Source organism: Chaetura pelagica, unplaced genomic scaffold (assembly GCF_000747805.2).
Source record: "Chaetura pelagica isolate M959 unplaced genomic scaffold, ChaPel_1.0 scaffold356, whole genome shotgun sequence".
NCBI classification, from domain to species: Eukaryota; Metazoa; Chordata; class Aves; order Apodiformes; family Apodidae; genus Chaetura; species Chaetura pelagica.
The window spans coordinates 1,618,053-1,640,209 of record NW_009953964.1 but is presented as its reverse complement, the minus strand read 5'-3'; the positions used below and the strand labels follow the sequence as shown (position 1 = coordinate 1,640,209).

General features: G+C 35.5%; 1 protein-coding gene across 1 annotated transcript in view; it reads left to right on the top strand.

Moving 5' to 3' along the window:
- TENM2 (teneurin transmembrane protein 2) overlaps positions 1–22,157 on the top strand; it is a 468,850-nt gene that overhangs the window by 516 nt on the left and 446,177 nt on the right. The window lies entirely within an intron of this gene.

Below are 22,157 nucleotides of genomic sequence, written 5' to 3'. Positions count from 1 at the left end.
ATGGATGCCTGATTGAATTGTCACTCAGTCAACAACTAGTTACTTTTTTAAAGAAATAACTTTGTTTAGTTTCAGTTGAATAATCTAGTATGGTTTCCATCAGGCAGTTTTGAGGCATAAATATATAGCCATTTGTGCCCCTCTCAATGGAAGGCAAATTATCTTAAGATCTTTTGTTGCTGAAACTCTACGGTTTTAAATATGTGCTTGTTAATGTCATATGATAATTCTCTACTATGCAGTTTAATATTGTGACTCAGAGTTGCCCCACTTCTCTGTGGAGCTCATTCAATGAAAGGTCATTTTTTATACTTGATATGTCATGCAAGCAGTTCTGCTAGCACTCAGTGTCTCTTCCCCTTTAAATGAAAACATCTAATACTTACCATTGCTAATGAAACCCTTGTCTAATCCCTTGTTTCTCTCACATTTGTGTACAGACATTTGGAAGTGTTTGCATTTTGCCTGGTCTGTCAAACACCCAGTTCTAGTTTCTGGGGTAATCTCTGTTCTTGTAGGCTCTTTCTTTGCTTATAGGTATTTACCTAGAGATAACACACCAAAATGCAGCTAGATCATACGAGCTATTGAAGCCATTTTCACTGTGGTTTGTTCAGCCTTTGTGTACAGGGTCATATAAATATTACTTTTCCCTATCTGGATGATTGATGCTTCAGCTGAAGTGCTTCATTTTGGTTTCCAGTTCATTCCTGGGCATTTAATGAGCATGTTCTTTTTCTCTTGTTCACTAATTTTACAACTGTTCTTCCTCCCCTTACTCTTAACGTGTTCTTGTATGTCCTCTTTATGAAGGGGAGTTCAAGTTATTGATAACTAAATTGAAATGCTCCACAGATTGCCTTAAGTATTTTTTTTCCCTCTGCTATTGTGTTATGTCTAAGTAATAAGTGTTATTTTAGAGAACAAAAGGAAGGGTTTTTTTGCTATACAATATGAAAAGTATGTCTGTTTTCCTGCATGTGTTAAGTTTAGAGAGCAAATTTCTTCAGAAAATAAGTCTGTGTGATGATTCTTCATGTTAGAAAGCTTGATATGTTTCTGATTGTAAAGTTCCTCTACTAATATGAAATTTGAGATAATATGGCAAGCAGATCTAGATTAAAATTTGGTACATGTTCTCACTTTCTCCATTAATATTATATGGATAAAAATGTGATCCATATAGTTGGAAATACTGTTTATTATGTCTTATGCATGCAATTTCCAGCTGTGGACATCTAGGAATTTACATTTGTTCTAAATTTGAGTCATTTTTTTGATGGTATTAAATTCTGTAGGAAATAAACATGCTTAAAATAAATACTCTAGAGATTATTTTTGTCTTTCATCATAAAAAAGATTGACATCTGTTTCTAAGCAATTGCAGGTATGTCCTTCAATATTTTCTCTCTTGTTAGTAAAGATATATGACTTATCTGTGGCCCTGGAACTGCTCAGAGCAGTTGTTTTAGCTGCTGCCTGATTGTACATTACTGGATTCTGAAAATCTGTGAAGTGTAAGACCCAGTTGTACGTCCATTTTAGTTTGTGAAGGTTTGACAGTGAAATGCTGATAACAAAAACTATAATCAGAGCTCAGAAGTCTGAATCAGATCATCTTGGTTTGCTGAAGTGTCTCATCGTCCTTCTGTTCTGACTGGTTTCATTCTTCATGAGAAGTAGATCTCTGTATTATAAATACCTCTCTAAGCTAGTGTGTATTAAGCATTTGATAGGAAAATTGGATGTTGGTGGAAGTTTAGCTCTGAAAATACTACTGAAAACCTTGTTAGCATTTGCAAGTTGTGTAATACGCTTTTTGTACTAGTTGTTAACAGATGCACCTGCCAAACAAAGATCCTTTCTGCTGGAGGTGCTATTTTCTGGTGTGTTATTTGAAAGTTTTGGTATAAAGACATGAAGGATGACATGACTGTGTTACCTGAAGCACCTTAGCAGTACTTCTACTGTGCGTTTCTGAAGACGCTTATATGTAATTTTGCTAAGTAACAAAATTTGCCTTTTAAAGTCCATATTTAACATATCAGTAATAAGGTTTATTCAAAGTAATTCAAAATAGGTTTTGTATTTTTGTGACAAGCTTATTCTCTGATCATCTTCAAAACGGGTGTTCAAATTCTTTGCTAAAATGGCAGGTCGAGTGCATGCCTGAGCTATTAATTTGTCTTAGGTTTTCCCTAGTATAGACAGACATATTTGTAATTCAACATCTGCACTGAATATTAATCAATACACTGAAAAGTGTTGTCCTTCAGTGGCTCTGAGGGAGCATTCAGACATTGCAAGTTTTATTTGAAGCTGTATTTTAAGATGAATAGAATACTTTCTGCTAGGTAATGTCAAAAGCTTGACAATAGTTTTGACATCTCTGAGTATTTGGAATTTGTTACAGTAATATCGGTAATATGTGAATTTCTCTATATGCCACATTTTTTTCATGAAAGAGAATCAATTATCAATCTTTAAAGTGTTTCTTTTTTGAAGAAAACACTTTCTTTCTGACTTAATCTACTGACTTAGCATGGTGAAGGTAGATTTCCTTTAAGGGAAAAAAAATAGGATTGCTTTGAAAGGCAACTTTTGTTCAAGTATACTTGGTAACCAAATTGTGCTTATAAGAGCACTCTACTGAGTTGAAAAAGATTAAATGGGGTTTCAAAGAGGTGATTGCAGACCTGACTATTCTAGAGTTCCTTACTTGGCATTCATGGCTCGTGGGTTTTGTATTTCTGCCTGAGCCAAACAGCAGGCTTCAGCTGATGCAAAATTTATAGTAACACTGAATTGACTTCGTTCTCATTTTCACGTCACATCTACTTTAGCAGTAAATCTCTGCTCTGAAATGTTAGGACAATTGGAGTATATGATTGAAGTTAATAAAAGTGAGACCAAACCCCCACGATTTTACTAAACTGGACCCAATATTTTTATTTTTATTACTGCAATTAAATTGCTTTGTATATGTCACATCATCTCTTTTTCATGGTGAGCGAATTTCAGTAAAGAACAACAGCCAGTACATTTCACTATGTCAGCTCAAATTCAGGTTTTTTTCTTTTATGCTTAAAAAGTTGTGCTATGGTGTTTAACACGGTAGGTATGTTTACAACAGTCAGGAAAAAAACAGTGACAGTTATTATAGTAAACCCCTTATAATGTCCCTTAGGATTGTCCAGTATTTTTATTAACATCACACAGAAAATTAAATTACCACAGTAAAATCCTCAGAGAGGGGCACTTGTTAAGTCTAATGCACTCAGTTTTCTTTCACATAAAGTTGTGTTACTGTGCCACACTACTCATCATCTCTTGAGTGTTCCATACTGCATCTTTTCTCCATAGATCTTGAACAGGTTTTTAGAAGGAAAAAAATCAATTAAAAAGAACCCAAAACAACCTAAACCAGTTTGATGAATCTACGTTTTCTTTTTTACAGCCTACTCTAAGGCAGCTCTGAGTGCTGAGAAGAATGAGTGTTGCTTCCTTCTTCTTCACATCATAAATTTGTCACCAAATAATTTACTGGGACACGTTCTAAGAACCGCACAGCAGTGGGAACATTTCATGAGAGTAATTAAACTTGTTCACATTTAAAGTTACTGTGGTCAGGTCTTCTGTGTTCAGCAGTGACTAATGTGCTGCTATCTAGAAAGTGTATTTGCCGTTACAGGTTCTCAAGCTAAATATACTTTGTCTTGTTGCTTGTATTCGTAGTATTGCAAAGGTGAGATTATGGTCATCTTGTAATCAAACAGTAGTTGTGCTCAATTTTTAGGCTCAAATTAAGGTTTTCATATTTTTTTTCCAGAACCTGTGACCTTTTGAAAATTAAGTATTCTATATATAGTTTGAGATAAAAGACATTAAAGAAAACTTATTCTTCTATTCTGGCTAATGTGGGTGCTCTCTCTTTGTTTTAACTTTGTCATGTTTGGTTTTTCCTTTGTCATGTTAGCTTTGAGTGACATTCTGCAATGTTTTCCTCTTCCTTGTATCCATACACTTCCATACTCAAACAAAATCCAAGGCAGAGGCAGGTGGTAGAAGCTTAAGGAGGAAGCCCTTAACATGGAATCAAGTGTAGGATAGTTTGTGTGGGGAAAAACGCCTGAAGGCAAATTCCCTGTTACAACTAGTAGACACGTGTAACTTGCATTGCTGTTGAATCAAGATTTACTTTGATTTTAATGGCTGCCTAAGAGAGAGGACATCTCAAGTGAAATGTTTTATAAGGTGAAACAATTGCATTTCTTTTCTGTAGAAAGCTCATAATTAGTGAGATATAAAGAAGTACATTTTAATATGTATACCTTATTTAATAAAGCAAAGATTTTGAATCAAACCTTGCCAAATCATAAAAGTTTCTATGGTTCTTACTGTTATGTGTTTTGAAAATGTGAAAGCAGTTTTCACCTCTGTTTTCTTCTGTGTGGTTATTGTTAGTAATGGAGGTATGTAGCAACATTACTAGACAAGCAAATCAATAAAAGCACAAGATTTTATATCACCCCTCCCCAAATATGCCTTTAGGAAAGAAAAATCTGAGAAAGTCCAACCCAATATCTAACATGTCTCCTCTCATTTATACTCTACCTTCTGAGCTTTAATATTAAGATCTGATAAATAGGAATTAAACTAAAAGTTTTTGGGTATTAGATCTGACTCACAGTAACATTAAGTCTGAATGAAATCTCTTTAGTAGTGGCTTTTCAGGGAAACATCATGGAATAGATTCAGTCTTTCAAGTACATGTGGATAAATAATTTTCCCTTGCTGTTTTGTTTTTTTTTGCATTATTTTTTTTTCCTTCCTTCTGAGCAGGAAGCTCCTTGAATTTTAACTTGTAGCTTAAATCAGTTGTTCTGATAATCTCTTAATTTCCACCTCCCATTCATTCCCCTTTCGTCCTCCTTTCTTGGCGTTTCACAGAATCATGAAATGGTTTGAGTTGGAAGGGACCTTAAAGATTGTCCAGATCTGCCCCCCCCTGTCATGGGCAGGGACATCTCCCAGTATTTCAAGTAGCTCAGTGCCCTATCCAACCTGGCCTTGAACACTCCCAGGGATGGGGCTTCCAAAACTTCCCTAGGCAGCCTATTCCAGTGTCTCATCACCCTCATGGTGAAGACTTTCCTCCTAATGTCTAATCTAAATCTCCTGTTTCACCATTTTATATCTTCATACATTGTGATTTAATCTACTGGGAGTGGTTTGTTGCTCAGACCTGCTGTTGAGAAGTCAGATGGTCTAACATGGCCTTGTTGAATGCAGGTGTAACTCCTGCTCTCTTACCCACTTGAGTGGTTAAACTGGCTTCTATGTCAGCCTCTTGGCTGTTAGGAGTCCTCCTCTGAGAGGCAGGACAGGGATTCCAGCCCTGCAGTTCAGAGGTGCCCTTTGCAATATGGCATCTTGCAGTATTTGAAATGTCATTGTTGTGGGAAGACTGTAATCAACTAGCAAGCTAAATACATGATGGAATCAATTAAAATACTACTGGGAATTTTGTTCTAGGAGAACATAATAAAAATGAAGTTGCTGTTTAATCAAATACTGTCTTGTGGATCTCAATGTAGAGCAGCTATGATGTGCTGAGAGAGGACTCTAGGAATAATGAATATGACCAATGCTGGAAAACAGTACTATTCTAATATTAATATGTGTTTGTAGAATAAACAACAAACAGCTAGACATAATACATGAATTCTATGTACACACACACAGTTTCAGTGAGTAACATTTTTATTCTTGGCAGTTTCCCTCTATTGGTCATTAATATAAATCAGCTTTTGTTTACAGTTTAAATTGAAGAATCAGAATGCAGGGTTTTCTGATGCCAGTATATAGTTATTGTATAGATTTATGCTCCCTCTTTTCTGAAGAGTTATTTAGCTTTCAAAAAGAGCTTCTTTTTTTTTACTAATGCTGTATCGGACTCCTCATTAGTTGATGATTAAGTTGAATTAGGTTCTAATTTTTTTTAAACTATTTACAAAGTTACATGTACATTAATGTAAACTAGATATAAAGGATAACATAAAAAAAGTAGATATCAACTCATGTAGTCAGAGCACACTATGAATAAAAGGAATTTTAAAAAAAACACGCGTGGGTCTAATCTAGAATAGACTTAGTAACCATTTTCATGCAAATAAGCAGTTAAGAATTAATAGGAATTGTATTTCCTATACTTTAGAGTTAGAAATTTGTATTAAGTCAAAAGATCTTGTGCTTCAAAATAGAGGAGTAGCCTTTGTTTGCCTTATAAGACTAGGGCCTAACAGAATGTTGAGGAAACCTTATTCCTTGTATACTTTTTCCTCCTCATCCCTTTGCTCAGCTGTGTAATAGAAGTGTAACACTTTGGATACTGAAAATAATAATTTTTGATCCTATTAATCCGATTTTATTTTCTCATACACACACTCTTCGAAGAAGTTTATAATCTTTATACACATCCACATGGATGTTCTTTATCATATTAAAATCCATCATAAAGGGAAATAAAGTGCTTCAAGGACATGAAATAATACTGTTTTTAAAATAAGCTTTGTCTAAATGAAAATACTTTTTACTTGATTAATGCTACTAAAAAATGGGTAACTTGTACAAATTCTGCAAATAATTCATCTTTTTGGGGTTCTCATTTTCAGAAGGATCTGCAGTTTAACATAGATCTTTTTTTGGGTGTATTTTTCAGCAAGAAGAGTTGGGAAAGGAGGCAAATTACTTGTGAATGTTGTCAAACTGATCAAAGGAATTAACTCAGATGCTTTTCTAATACACCTATTACCATTGTTTTGTTTCTACTGTGAACTTGGGAACCCCTCTAAAGGTTGTTTTCTGCTGAAGAGAAGAAAAAGCAAATGGCCTGATTTCTCCTTTGTTGTACTAGAGGAAGAAAGAAAACGGAAATTTTAAACTGACACTATATTTATTTTAGATTATACATGGTTGAACTCTCCAATATCATGTTTTTAAGGAAATAATTAGACATTTTAATGGTTTTGGAGTGTGTGGAAGATGAGTTAACCACCAGAGTGTATGCACTGCTGCAATGCCCAAGTCAATTTTTGGCTCAGATGTGTTGGGAATAGGTTCTAGGTGTGTATCACTTTTATTCTGTAATTGTATAATACACCTTTTTTTTTTTCCCTGCATGTTATTTTGAAATATCTTTACAGTTGCCGAGGACTGAATCTCAGATTCAGTGAAAATTTTTTTGGTGTGATGGTATTGACTGATTTTGTATTTGTTTTGTTGTCCCTGTTTGTTCTAATACCTCAAAAGGATTATGTGATTTTTGTAAGCTTTTCAAGTACTGTGACTGCACCCAAGTACACACAGTTCACTTAGTGAGGAAAATGTAAGGAAACTTTCAACCAGACAAATGAACAAAAGAAAACCACTGCTCCAAAATAATTTTCTTCATTAGAGAGCCATGGATGTTTCAGAGTTAGGTCAACATGCTCCTGACTTTAAGCCTATAAATGACAATCAAAATTTGTAGAAAAGAAAACAAGAAGCAAGTATAATTGGGTAAGCAGGGTGCAGAATATTTATGTGTTCTTGTTGGCTTTTATGTTTGTCTATCTGTTTTTATATTATTTGTCTCAGGATTCAGAGTTTAAGATCAGAAGGCCTGCCAGTTAATCTTCTTAGCCCTTCTATCCAGTTGCTCATTAACATTCATCAGATTATTTCTGTATTGATCCTAGTAATCTGTCCTTGAATGAAACACATTCTGGAGTCTTGAAAACATCAAGAGGCAGAAAATCTACTCATTTCCACTGGTAGGCAGCACCTGTGAGATGTCAACCTCCATGTTAAAAGCAGATGCCAGCTTCTCTTTGAGTGTTGGACTCAAACAACAACATTCAGTTGATGGCCATTAGGTCTAGTGATAACCATTTCTGTTTCACTTGCACACCCATAATACATGCTGGTTTTTCTTACCAGTTTCAATTAGAAGCTACTGTTCAGCCAATTGTCTTTTCTAAGTGTTCACTCTATCTAGGTAGAGCTCTTCAAGCATCTGCTTGTATAGTATCATCTTCTGTCATCAGTTCAGATCTGTTGCCTGTTTCAAAGCCCTTTCCTGTCTTAGTTTTTCTCCAAAGGAAGCAAACTGTACCGTAGCAATGCCATCTGTGCCTCAGTGACATGGATAAAAGAATGGGGAAGAGACAGTGACATGTATGAAGATAGACATTTCATGCTACTTTTGTGTTTGTAAATCCAAACCAAATCAGCTTTTTCAGGTAGCAATGAGTTCCTGTTGAGCTGCTGGTCCCTCACGGTTAGATAACTGACTAGACAAAACAGCATGCAGATATTTTTATACAGTCTTGGGTTTTTTAATGAGTGCTTAGCTGGAAGTGCCCTACAGTGAATGCAAAAGTACATGTCTGTGAATGCAGACCATATTGGAAGCAGAGACTTACTGTCCCAAAGTGTAATGCTTACTCAGCCATCTGATGAGATTTGAGCACTAAACAGTTTGAGAGGGATGCATAAAGCTGTTTTATTGCAAGATGCTGTTATGAATTGTAGCAGCTTTCCTTATGGTATACTGCTGTTGCCAAACAAGTTGCATGAATGTAAGCAGTTTTATTTGTAATTGCTTGCTTACATTTCCTTAGAATATTTGGGTTATGGCTGTTCGTGATTCCTCCTCCTTCACTGGTGGCAATCCCTACACCCTGCTTAATTCAGAATCAAAAGATACCTTCTAAAACTGTTTGGAGAAAAGCCTCTCTGAGGAGTTCTGTTTCTTATCCATGATACTGAATGGGTCTCAAATGTTTGTGTGTATATTAAGATGGATGCAGAAAGCTCATACAGGAAAACTTGAATAAATAGTTCTCTGTTTCTTTTTATTGCAGTGAGAAGTAAAATAAGATATTTCATTTTAGCTGAATTTGAGCAAGTCCAGAAAATGGCGAGAAGAACTGTCTGCCTAAAGAAATGTTATTGAAAACACAGTAGTTAAGAACTAGGCTATTTTCTATACTTTGGTCAAAAACTGGATGTTAAAAACTGAATTGACTTGAAATTGACACTTGAAAATGTTTTTGACATAACACTGAAAGTGGTGCTTGTTGTCTTGCTGTTCTGTTAGCTTTATATAACTACCATCACATTTGATGATGCTAGTTAGCTCTTGTTTCCTTACAACAGTCAAATATTTTCACAGTCTTTTATTTTACAAAGTAAGGTGCTTGCTTGAAGTAATTACAAGAGAAGAACAATTTGATCATCAGTACTGAAATGTTTCTTCATCGTGGTTTGTCTACTATAATTTTGCAAGACAAACCTTGGTCTTCTGTATATCACCATGCAAGATGCTTTTTCAGCTTAATCAAAATTTTACTTAGGATATTTTACCCATATCCATCTTGTTCTGTTCCTTGGATTGCTTCGTTTAGCTAAGTTATCAGCCCAAATATGCCTTACCACTCCTGTTGTAAACATTTTCTAGCTGCATGCACATCACTGTTATATCCCTTCTTTCCTTATCAATTCATTTATCCACTTGTGAGTTTTGAATCTTGGTAGTTGCTGTCACTGTGTCTTCTCTTGGTATATCTTTTCAGTGTATTCAGATGTGACCTGACCTTCACGGAAAGTTTCATCTCTTGTGGGATCATACAGAGAAGTACAGCTGAGGTTTTTTTGTTTAGCAGTTCCACCAGGTGTTGTAGAATGCAAAGAAATGTCTAATGTTAAGAAAATGTAAACAAATATATAACATCAGTAGTTTTTGGGGTTTTTTTTTTGCAGTATTTCGTGTGAAAAAGGTAGAATAGTTTTTGTTCACTTTTTAACTAGATATTAGTAAGCAGTGTGCCCACTATTGACTAGAAACAAGTTTAAATTTTGATAATAGAAAGTAGTAAGCTCTCAGTTGAAGGATGATTTAGTTCATTGCAACTTTATCTTCTCAAGTACCTTAATCAATTCAGTTTGCTTAAGTGTCAAATTAAAAATTATTAGTATTTTGGGTTTTCAACATAAGCCACAGGCAATAATAAGTCTGATAATTTAGAAAAAGAAAAAAAAAAAATTCTTGGAGTTTTTCTGTCCATAAGATAGACATTTGAACAGTATTGAATAAAAGCTAAAGTGGTGATTAACCTCTATGGGAAATTTTCATTTTTATTTCATTTTCACTGAAAATTATTCACAATATGCTAGAAGTTTGCTGTACAAAAAAAGTGATAATTTGGTCATCATACTTTCTTAAAGTAGTCTTACTAAAGAGTTGGGGAGGTGGGAACAGTAGCAGTAGATCGTTCTTTTTTGTGAGGGTTTGGGTTGTAGTTTCTAATGAGTCTGCTAAATTTGGTGGAATTACATTTTGGCTCTAACTTTGAGATCATGACAGTGAATAAAGTTGCGTGTATGGACAGAAAAGTAAGTGTGTGTGCTGCTATTAAGTTGTGTTTTTTTCCTAAATCCTTGCAAACACTGAAATAAAACTCCTAAGATATCAATATCCACTTCAAGCACTGAATTTATGAAATACCTTGTTAATAATACAAGGAATGGTATATCACAGATGTAATGCTGTGTGTCTTCTAAAGGTAATGGACAGTTATTATATTCATAATGAGAAATTAAAATAACGTTTAAATGGTTTATAAGACTGCCTACAGGTCTAGAAGCAGTCTGATTAGAAGAATGAATGTTAAATTTGAAAGACTTGGAAATATATCTTTTCTAGTATTGATAGAAGACTAACAACCTGTACTTGTATGTGGGATTGTTCAAATGTGGATAACTCAACCAGAAGACAGCACAGGAAAATGTTATTTGCTCTCTGAAATCACTGTGTACACAACAGATTGTGGTTTTAGATGTCTTCAGTACTTCAGTCAAGTGATTCTCTCTTGTTGACTCAGTGCAACAATCTCTCGTCAGTGTTTGCCCATTTCTCTACCATTTCTCAAGTAAAAGGAACCTTTGTGCTTGTTTTTACTATTAACAAACTAATGAAGCTCGTGTTCCTGTGCATTGACTATTCTGGGGTCATTACAACAAAGCAACACAGATGAGCTGCTGGCTTAATATATTATGGTCTTTTCTGAAAATTTAACTTCTCCCACTGTTTGCCTTTGAGAGATGGTATTGCACAAGTAAGGCTTAGCTTAATTTTTAAAACTGACCCTTGAAGACAAAATCTAACTTCCATGATAACATTCAGCTTCACACCACAAGAAGCTGCCATGACACGTTTTCCTGCCTTGTCTGGAGTATCAGTGCAGGGGTGGGGTGTATGTTGCATGGTTGGAAGCTGGGAAACTGCCTCCTCTTTCCACAAGAGTTTGCCCAGGTGGGACTCCATTACATGTAGGGAAGCTTTAAGAAGTTAACAGCATAGAAACTTAGATGAGCATTGTGATACAGCACTTCCCTGAACTTGGTTTTCTTCATTTTATGTAATCCAGAATGACTATAATCAAGAGTATATTTGGAATAAGCACGCTTGGCGGTTATCAAACATGTCAGCTTTGCTCTCTGTGTTTAGATGTCACCTTTGTAAATCTTATATACTGGTATTGCCTGTCAGATTCCTCCATCTTAAATTCAGTCTCTTAAATTAATCTTCTTCCTTCATTTTTTTGACAGCATAAGTGTCATACCTTAATTCAAGCGTATCTCTTACACTTAAGGGGCTTTCCAGTGGTGTTTGGTTTTTGTGGGCATCAATATGCTAGTTTACCTCTTGCCACGCAGGTGTGATATTTATAAATCAAAAACTTAGGCATTCCAAAATGTGGTGACATGTTGAACAAGATGGGGTGTTTGTGCATAGGAATAACTTAGAATTGATAGAATGACTTGGCAGATTAAAGAAACCCAAAATTAAGAGATGATTTTCACAGTCGTAATACTATGTTGTAAAATAAACAAATATTATTGAATAGTACTGATTTAGTCATTGAATCTAAATTATCAACTTGCTCAGCTGTTCAACTGTGGACAAGTGGATTGGGAGAACAGGAATTTAATTAAGATGAAAATTTGTTTTATTGAAAAATTACATTTTCCTAAAATATAGTGGTTTTGAATGCTTTTCCGAGAATATTTTCATTATCTCAGCACCAGTATTTTCTGTCCTCACTATTTAAACTATAGCTGGTGAGTGTGAAGCTGACATTCTTTTTCTCCCACTTCAAATCCTCTAGATAACAGAGAAATTTCAGGATTTAGTATATTTGTCAGTTATGGGACAGACTTCCATACTTGTGTTCGCACCACGAATGTGCAAACCAACCAAATGACTCAAGTTAATATTTACCCTCGATCCTCTTCATGTGTCTTAAATAATATTCTGCAAGGGAGAGGATATGGTAAGCAGAATTAATAAAAAAAACCAAACCACAACAAAAAACAATTACAAAAATGCACAGTAAATTTCCGCAAAACTGTGGAATAAATTAAGCCCCTGGGCATGTTTGTGGCATTGTTTTTTCAAAATAGGAATTAAAATCTGTATCTGAAGGTCATATGAGTATTTAGCAAGGGAACTGACTCTCAGTTATTGGTAGCATCAGTAAATATCAAGTATGCTTTTTTAAAATAAGGAGTATTGTACCTAATGTTTAAACCTACATTAAGTCCAGTACTATCATTTATTTATAGTTGTTCTTATACAATATGCCTGTAAAAATGCCAAACTGTTTGGTTTAAATTCGTCTGTTCATATGTAATGATATGTGTAATGTAAGTACTTCAATTATTGTTTGCTAGTGTAAGTTCTCCCCTTCAGAGATGACATATCTAAAAAGCCTTTATCACTTCAGATACCAAGTCAGGATGAAGTTGAGCTAAAACTGCACAAGCTATACCTTCCTACAGCTTTTTGTTAAGATATTTTTCTGTTCTCAGCAGCTCTGAGAAGAGAGTATTATGCTGTAATTATGCATATGATCTTCGACAGCCACAAAACTCCCCCCTCCAAAAAACAACAACAACAAAAAACAAAAACAGAAAACAAACAAGAAAGGAAATCTGTTGGCAGTTTGGGCAGCTAAACTAATGAGGAGACACTTGCACAGGAGGGCAACTGTATATCCTTATCATTTAGCTTCCTCCTGTTCCACTTTGTGCGGACTATCTTAAATTTCTGATGACTTGAGGTTGCAAATTAACATACAGCTTAATCTGAAATGCAGATGAGGGGAGAGAGGGCACTTGTGGAAAGTGGCTTCTTGTCTTACTGTCAAGGAGACTGTTATGCTTGAAGTTTTGTATTTCTGCTGGAATCTGTAGATATTTTTGGATATGCAGGTGGTAAAGTGTGTCTGTCAAATTTTCTAGTTCTTCTTTCAAGGAATTCTCTGCAAGAATCTAAAGATTCTTGGCGAAATATTTTGAATGTATTTATGGTTTTTCATTTTTGCCTCTACATTCACCAAGCAATAACGTCATTTTTCATGTTGGTTTTTCATTGTTAAGGACTCCTAACCTGTGCAGAATGACACTGGTAAAGAAAGGCTTTCAAAATCACAAACAAAAGCTCTAGTGAAGCTAAATGAAGTGACAGTATCTTCGGTGTTGAAAAGGCAAGGTAAATTTTGAGATATGAATTGATACAGGAGAGTTACCAGAAGATTAATAAGGAGCAATGCTCCAAGAGGGATAAAGAAAGGAAGGTACCAGTGTGGGCTTTAGGGTGCTAACTCGGTACAGAAGCAGTAAGAAGAGAGAACATTAGGAGAATTTTTGGAAGTGGCTCTTATTTGGAAAGCCTTATCAGTAAAGTGGCTATCCCAGCCATGGAGAGAACTGGAAATCTGGCTTTGCAAAATACCTTGGGAGGAGGTAAGAGGAAAAGCATGTGTGAGATGGTATCAGTTGGCACTACTCTATACAGTTTGGGAGCATCAGCTGGTAGTGATGACACAAGATTAGGGTTTAGCTTCTTGCCTGCACAGTAGGATTGCTATGGACAACATGAAAACAGATGTATGGGCAGGCAGTGACATGGCTGTGGATGGAGATGGTACCCTGAAGCTCATCAGTGACAGATGTACTTTAAGCACATAGGAGAATGCTGCTGTAATCCTGCCTCCTGTCTCACTCCTGTTCTATCCTCCTCTTCTGTTATTTGCAGTTTGTTGTCATGTTGGAAATTGGAAGCCAGGAGAAGAGATTTTGTATTTTACAACCTGGGAAGTATTATCAAGCAGTATCAGGTGGACAGAAGGGGGAGGATGTGTTCCCAGAGGTTTCCATGACCAAATCCAGAAAAGGTTGTAAGTGATAGTGGTAGCAAATATAGTGGATGTTCATACTGCTCATGTTGCTTGTGTATATGGCACAACTTAAGGATGGCTAAAATGTGATTGGCTTTATTTACCTGAAGGTAATGTGTCTGAACTGCATTTTAAATTCTTCCTTTCTCTTTTTAATTTAACAAGAGGTAATGAGATTTTTCAAATAATCTTGCTGCCAGCTCTATTAAATTGTCATTTGGCTTTTTGTGTTAATTTGGAAAAAAATGGTGCAAAATGCCTTTCCCAAGACCATAGGAAATTGGCCTCTGGTAGAGCCTTTTTAGTAAGTCTTGTCTTCATTGGTGTCCTTTAAGAAGGATTTAGGCTACAAATAAAAATACTATCTCAGCTCTTGAGGTAAAAAGCCTCTTAAATGCATATTGCAGATAGTTATTGTTTCATGTTTCAAAGCCACAGATTGAAGAAAAAAACGCAATCATGTAACAGGGACTCACTTTGAAATGCAGCAGTAGCTGAGTCTGTATCTATATGGGACACCTAAAGTGCAAGATTCCAAATAACCCTGAGTTAAACATACAGTTGTCTCAACAAAACAGCTTTTAAAGTAGCAGGCTTTGCCTAGGAGTGCATGAGTGCTCTAACAGATGGTAACTAGAGAAAGCGTTCTCTGAGGGAGAAGAGATGAGGCACCAGCAAATGACTTTCCCAGGTTCTTCATCCTGGGCAGTGCCATGCTGAGACCACTTTGCAGATGTGACTGGCAGGGAATCTTGACGTGGGCAGGGGGGCAGCTGTGTGTTTGCTGGCTTCTTGGAAAGCAGTTCTACCTCAGCAAGGAGAGTTCAGAAAAGCAACTTTCCTTATTAGCTGTGAATGAAACAGATAATAAAATAAGAATTTAGGAGGAATGCTTGACTGTTGAACAGAGTCAAATGTTTCACTACCAGCTGTGTTTTCTCAGTTTTTTGTCAACCAGCAGTACCTGAATATTACAGGAAATTGAGGAATTAACATATCAAAAAATATTATGAAGTAGTTAGGATGATTCCACCTTCCATTTCATTGTAAGTTTGTTTTGTAGGATAGGTATAGCTAGGAGTGCTAGGCTAGTAAGTGGCATGCTAAAAAGCCATGTTAAAATGTTCTGTGAAAAAACTGTGGTGTTTAAATTATGTTGATATATATATATTTAATCTATTTTCCAGAACAAATCATAGTGAGACTTTCAAAAACAATTTGGATCAAAACGTAAATTGGAGACTGGAAAGGAAAAATGGCATAAATAAAGCAAAAGATCACAAAAAATCAGAGTAATTGAAATCCGGCTTATAATTTTAAATCAATATTTTGTCAACATGTTTTATCAGCCTCAAAGATTCAGTCTCTTTTGAAAAGACTATGATCTGGGAGTACATTGTTCATTCCTTTAGCAGGATAAGGATTTCTGGGATCACCTGACTCACTTTGCAGAATTTAGGGTTTTTTATTTGTTGTTGAAATATCCAAGTGTGTTTTAAAATACTGTAATAATTCACATATAGTTATGAGCAACATAAAATTAGTTTTATGAGCACATTGTTGGGAGTGGGAGATTGAGCTGGTTGGTGCACAATTTTAATTATTTTTTTTTCCCCCAGAAAAACACAGTTTCTGAAGAATATACTTAAAGATGTTGGGTTTTTTTTCAGAACTTTTCAGGAAGTCTAAATTAATATAGTACTGAGAAAAAACAACAATACTGAGGTACCTGAGTTTGAGGCAGTTACTGTGTGTGTTATTGGTTGCTCTTCTCAAGGCCAAGCAATGCTGGACTCAACAGGCAGTGTTTGCATGGACTTCTATGGATTTTTAAATTCTCTTGTGTTGTCTTTCCCCACAGAAGGTTTTTTCCCCCCACAATCCGTATTTGTCATGTCTGTGAGACAACTTCAGAGCTTGAAGAACCTCACAGATGCAGGACCTATGGATAGAATTATTACTTCCCCTCCCCCCTTTTTTTTTACCCTTGATAATTAATAGACATTGTTTGTCTTAGTTCGCTGTAAATAGCAGCCATTTCAATGTTTGCAGTTTTCATGATGATATTTTTAAATGATTTTGTGACTCTTTTGCCCCTACTGTTTTTCATATATTTGAAAGCTCTGTTCACTTTACATTTTTGATGCTGTGTATAAAGCAACTCTCACTTTGCTAATGTGAAGTGAAATTTTATGTCAGCAAGACAATCATATGCGAAGTTTGGTTTTATTTTTTCCATGAGGAATGTAATGTATTATTCTCCTAGGTAGTGTACAAACATTTGAAATGTTCCAGTAATGGAACTTTTATATAAATCCGTAAAATACAGATGATGTTTTCCTCTGATTTATGATTGTTACACTCTGAGAGTAATTTTTCGACTACAATTCCCCAAAGTGCTGTATGTAGAAGCACCAAAATGCATTTACATTTTAGTTTTTATATAATTCTGTTTATTTTTTATAGAGACATAATTCTTACCTTCAGTAAACAAATATGATGGTGTTTTCTAACAATGAGGGTTTATTTATTTAAAATGTAAATTTTACTTTCAGAGCTGTTGATTAGAAAGGAAGAAAAGTAAACATTATTAGGAACTATAAAATTATTCAGCACCAATTTTATTAACCCGTAGGTAATCCAGGGCACTTTAAGGTGCAATTCTTTTTTCATCTGTTTCACAAGCCTCTGAATGATAATGAACTTGTCTTGATGTGCATGTTAATTTGTGGTGAAGGCTGGTAAATTAGAAGAGTTACTCAAGACTGAAAGTCTAAGGAAAACAACTTGAAATGCATCTACTTAATTTTTGTGTAGCTGAAAATTATACAAAATGGAGAAAGACAAAGACTGAGTTGAATGCTTAAGAGTGGAAAATGTAGACATTTTAAGCAATTCATAGGTTTTTTTTCCTGAAGAGAAAAAAACCTAAGATTATGGATGTCATACTGATTTACCAAATCCTATTTAAATAATTATGAGATTTCTGAGTTTTGTTATTTTTTGTCTTGCTCTACATCATGTAATATACCATTGGGATAAATGACGTTGGTCCATTCCCGTTTTACAAAGTGTGTGAGAAAAGAGATTGAGTTGCTTAAGGGCATGAATAACATTGTGAGGAGAAAAAGGGAAAAAAAAAAATCTTTGCCCTTACATTAGTAAGCCATTTTTATTTATATTTGGTAATACTTCCACTGGGTTTTTTTCTTCTTTATCTATTGTTAATGTCTCATATATTGTTAATTAATAAAAAATTACTTTGATACTAAGCAAGCTTCTCTGATTAGTGAAACTTCAAACCATCCATCACAAGGGAGAATTTCTCTTCAGTTAATTTCATGTGTCTCGCCTTCATCTAATTTTCTGGTGTTTCTGGCAAATACATATTGCATTTATTCATCACAGAAATGTAAGAATAATTTAGAAAAATAAAGCTTAGAGTGCTTTATTTATTGTTACCAAACAGAATTTAGAAATACAAAGGTGAAGTCAAAGACAGGCTTTTACTGTTAGTTTCTTTTTAGCATAGGAATTACTTATGTTCAATCGGTTAGACACCTTTATTAATATAACTTATTTAATAAAGAAGTCTGACACTGCTGGATTGGGAAGAAAAAACAGACAATCAAAGAAGAGGGAAAGGTAGGATTCAGGAGAAATAGTAGTGGAGACTGAGTGAGGAGTCTTGCGCCAGAGAGATGAACAGTAAAATTAAAGGAAAAGAAAAGATTCGGGGAAAAAAGCTGAATTTTTCGGAATTTTTAGGGGTTGTCTAGCTCTGAGTTACTAATAGGGATAAGATCTCAGAAGTCAGCATATCCCCATCTTTTATCATGAGACAAAGTTCATTTTCTCACTGTGAGGACTCCTCACAAAATGTAAATTCTACTTGACTGAGCATGTTTCAAGATGACTTTTGCCTGGCTGGCTCAACCCAGTTTGTACTATGCAGGATCCATTCCAGAGAGAGATTTATTAATTTTTTTTATGCTCAGAGTGGTACTCTAAATGAAAATTTACCACAGTCTCTATTGCAGCAGTAGTCACTTATTAGTGTCATGTAGTGTCAGGAGATCTAATAATAAATCAGCTTTCCATTTGAAAAAGGTAGCAGACAAAATGCAGCCCCTGAGCTGAGCAAGGATGTCCTTGCATCGTTAGGGAAGCCAAAAAGACACTGTTTAACATGGCATGGATATGGCCCCTGTCACATTTGGATGCCCTAGCACAAATATTTCAGCCACCTTCTTAGTCCAAGTTGGAGGGATTTTTGTTATTCTAGGAGATCAGTGCTCTTGTGGTTGAAGTGCAGAAGGAAAATTGTGTTTCAAGTATGTTGTTATGTTCACTTGATTCTTTGCAGTACTGGTGTTGATAACAACTTCTGTTTCTTGTGCCAGTGTAATTTGCAGTCCCATGTGCAATATTTACAGTGTTTAGTAAAAAATGTAGTAGCTAAGCCTTCCAGACTGGCTTATAAGCAATGGAAATCTTGCATTGCATTCATTAAAAACCTGAAACAAGATGGTTTTCTGTTTTTCTGAAATTCAGGGTACCTCTCACTGTCAAAAATAAATGCTCCTTTTAGAGAATTATCTAGCCAACTTTGATTTAAAACATGAAGTTAAATGCAGGATTTGAGTAGTTGTACTTTGGCCGATAATCCTTCTAAGACTTTAGGCAAGAACTCTTTTCCTGTCACATGGAGGTTAATGGTATGAGTCTCTTCTCTGTGACATACTTCAGTATATTTGCAAAGCATGAATAGCTTGAGTATGGACAGTGCTAAATATACACGTATAGATCATACATGTAGTGGCCAGCCCCATCTGTGCATGGAGAACAGGAGTTCCTTTATCCACCAATTTATATTGAGAAAGCAAGAAAATATTAATTACCCTCGGGTAACTGTAAAGTGCAGAATAAAGTCATTAGAATTCATGGAACTTGAAAAAGTGCATGAAAGAAGTATTTTAAATTCCATGTAATTTTAAATGTACATGGTTAAACAATCCCATCCATACATAATCTGAGTAATTTGAAACTCTGTTCATAAAAGTCAAAACATTTTCTATGGAGACAATACTTATAATTATCAATGCCTCCAAGAAAATTAAACTATAGGTGTATCTAAATGAAGACACTGAGTAAAAAGTAATCATAGGAGTTTAAAATAGTAGTTTAACTCCATTAATTCACTTCCTAAGCACTCATTCAGAATTTCAGTGACCTTACTTGGATTTCATTAGTTGAATTTTAGACACTGTTACATCAAAGTTAAGATATTACATTTCTAAAAATTGGAGATTTTATAGTTGTATTTATTAGTTTAATCTTCACTTTTTCATCTTAACATTTCTGGGATTGTGCAGTTAAATACCTACGCAGGCATATTTGCATAGATAATTTAGGTTGGGGGGGGGGTGTCTTTTGTTTTGTTTGTTGTTTTTTTTTTGTAAAAAGTTGGAAAATACCTTCAAGAGCATCTAGTCCAACCATCAGCCTTACACCTCCGTGGCCTGAAACACTATGTCCACTCATTTTTTGAACACCCCCAGGGACAGTGCCTCCACCATCTCCCTGGCAGCCTGTTCCAATGCCTCACCACTCTTTCTGTGGAGAAATTTTTCCTTATATCCAATCTGAACCTCCCCTGGAGCAACTTGACCCCATTTCCTCTTGTCCTATCAGTGGACACTAGGGAGAAGATGTAGCAAAAACAAGAAACGTAAACCGGAGTCTTCCTTCATGCCCTTTTCCTTGTACTTTACCATTAGTTTTTCTTTTAAAATAAAAAGCTTGTTACTGTTCCAGTTTGGATGTGTTAACAAATTTAGGTCCAAGGGTCACTGTGTTTTTTCAGTTCATGTATATGAAGTAGAAGCAACCGAGGCACATCTGATAGTATCTATATCCAGTAGTTTTTACTTGGTGTGAGACTTTCAATTCACAGCAGCCATTAGCTTGTTCCTTCCTGGCTGTGAAACTGTCACAGTGCAGACCAGGCTGTGGTAGCTGTAGGGTGCAGAAGTTAGGTTTCTGCTTTAAGCCTGAGCTCCCTTCCTTTTCTCTCTTGAGCCATACCCTTCATGTTATATTTAAGTGCTGTGTTATGGATCATGATTTGTATTTTCTGATGAACTAGACCAATAGACTGCAATTATGCATCTGCTTCTTCTAGGCTTTTCTATGTTGGAATTCAGTTTTCTTTGTGCTTACAGTTTTCCAAAGAACAGGATTAGGGCCTGTTTTAGTCCTAATGATCATTGTAACAGAACTTGTCAAAAGGCAAGTATTACTACACCTTGTTTTTAAAACATACACTTAACATGTTGTCAGGAGCCAAAAATATGGCCTTTGAGTAAATGGTTAATCTGAGTAAAAACTAATCTAATGTGGTCCTTATTTTTTTATCCTGGAGTTTATTTTACTTCTGAAGCAGGAGTGAAGGTTTACACAGTGCTTGGAAACGTTTCTCCCCCACTTGAAAGGATTGCAATAAGTGGAAAGTGAGCTAGCTACCAGCTCCACTTGCAGTTTCAGCTGGACTGCTCCTGGGTCTCTTACCGTAGCAGATACTGTCATACACAAATGGGTTTCAAATCAAATAGAAATGGCCTTAGAATTATTTTTTTATATATATATGAGTGTAATTCGCACAGCTGAGTTCCTATAAACTCCAATTACATTTTGAAATATTTTATATATACAAACTGATCCAGAGAGCACTGCTAGCCCTTTTTTTTTTTTTTTTATGGGAAAATGTTTAGGGAGATAAAACCATAAGCTGTAACTGATCAAGCTGTGGCAGTTGATTCACCTCCCTTTCCCTCTTCCATACTGAGAAATCAGTTACAGGTGGCTTCAGAATACAATATGGCTCATTGATAGGGAGGATTTTGTGGAATTTGTGGAGGGAAATAGAAAATGTACTTCAACAAGTGAGGAAAAATAAGGGGAGTGAGGAGAGTGGACTGAGGTAGGAATAGAAGTTCCTTTACTTGGGTCTTTCCATCCATTACTAAGTGCAGCTTTCAGTCCTACTGAATGGAATAAAACAGTTATCATGCTTCTGAATTTCATAGTGTTACCAGGGTTTGCCTATAACTGTATGAGAAAAGACAATTAGAATCTTTAAGGATTTTATCTTGATCAAATCTCTATCACTAAAGCTTGTCTGGTAAACACATAAAAGTATTTTTGTATCTGAAGATGAGGTGAGAGAAATTTACCCCTATATGCTTGTCCTGTTACAATGCCCTTAAAATTATTTTAAGAGGAATAAAGAATTAATTTATTCTGTTGAGTAATTGCATGTTGTCTTTTCTCTTTGTGCTTTCTTTCACAGAATATTTTTCCCTGTGCTTTTTCATATTTAAAACATGGTTGAGTTTGAAATGGCAGCCTAAAGGTTTTTCTGACAAATTGCTGGGGTCTATTAATTTGTGCGGTTCGTTTGTGCTCTCCGTAGGAAAGCTGAATTTGCTGGTGTGCATACTTTGGTTGTGTTGGAAATGCAGTTATATTTTAAAGTGGTATCAGTCCCTATAATATTTTTTCTATCCATGTCAGTGTATTTGGAAGACTTAGTCTCTGTAGGGTTGAAAAGAGTCACTTTAGGAAGTAAAAATAAATTGTATATGAGATGTTTGTGAAGGGAAGCTTCAGTGGCTGGTGAAGGCTGCTACAGGAGTGCTGAGGGGATGAGAAGGGCTCTTTAATACTGACTCTTCCTGTAGCCTGTCAATTTATTCATGCAGTGGACCTTGCAAGCCCAATCCACAGATGCTATTTTCTTCCCCTTACTGAATAAAACTCAGCACTGAGTCCTGAATATAAAGATTAATTAGTCATTGAGTGTTAAAGGTC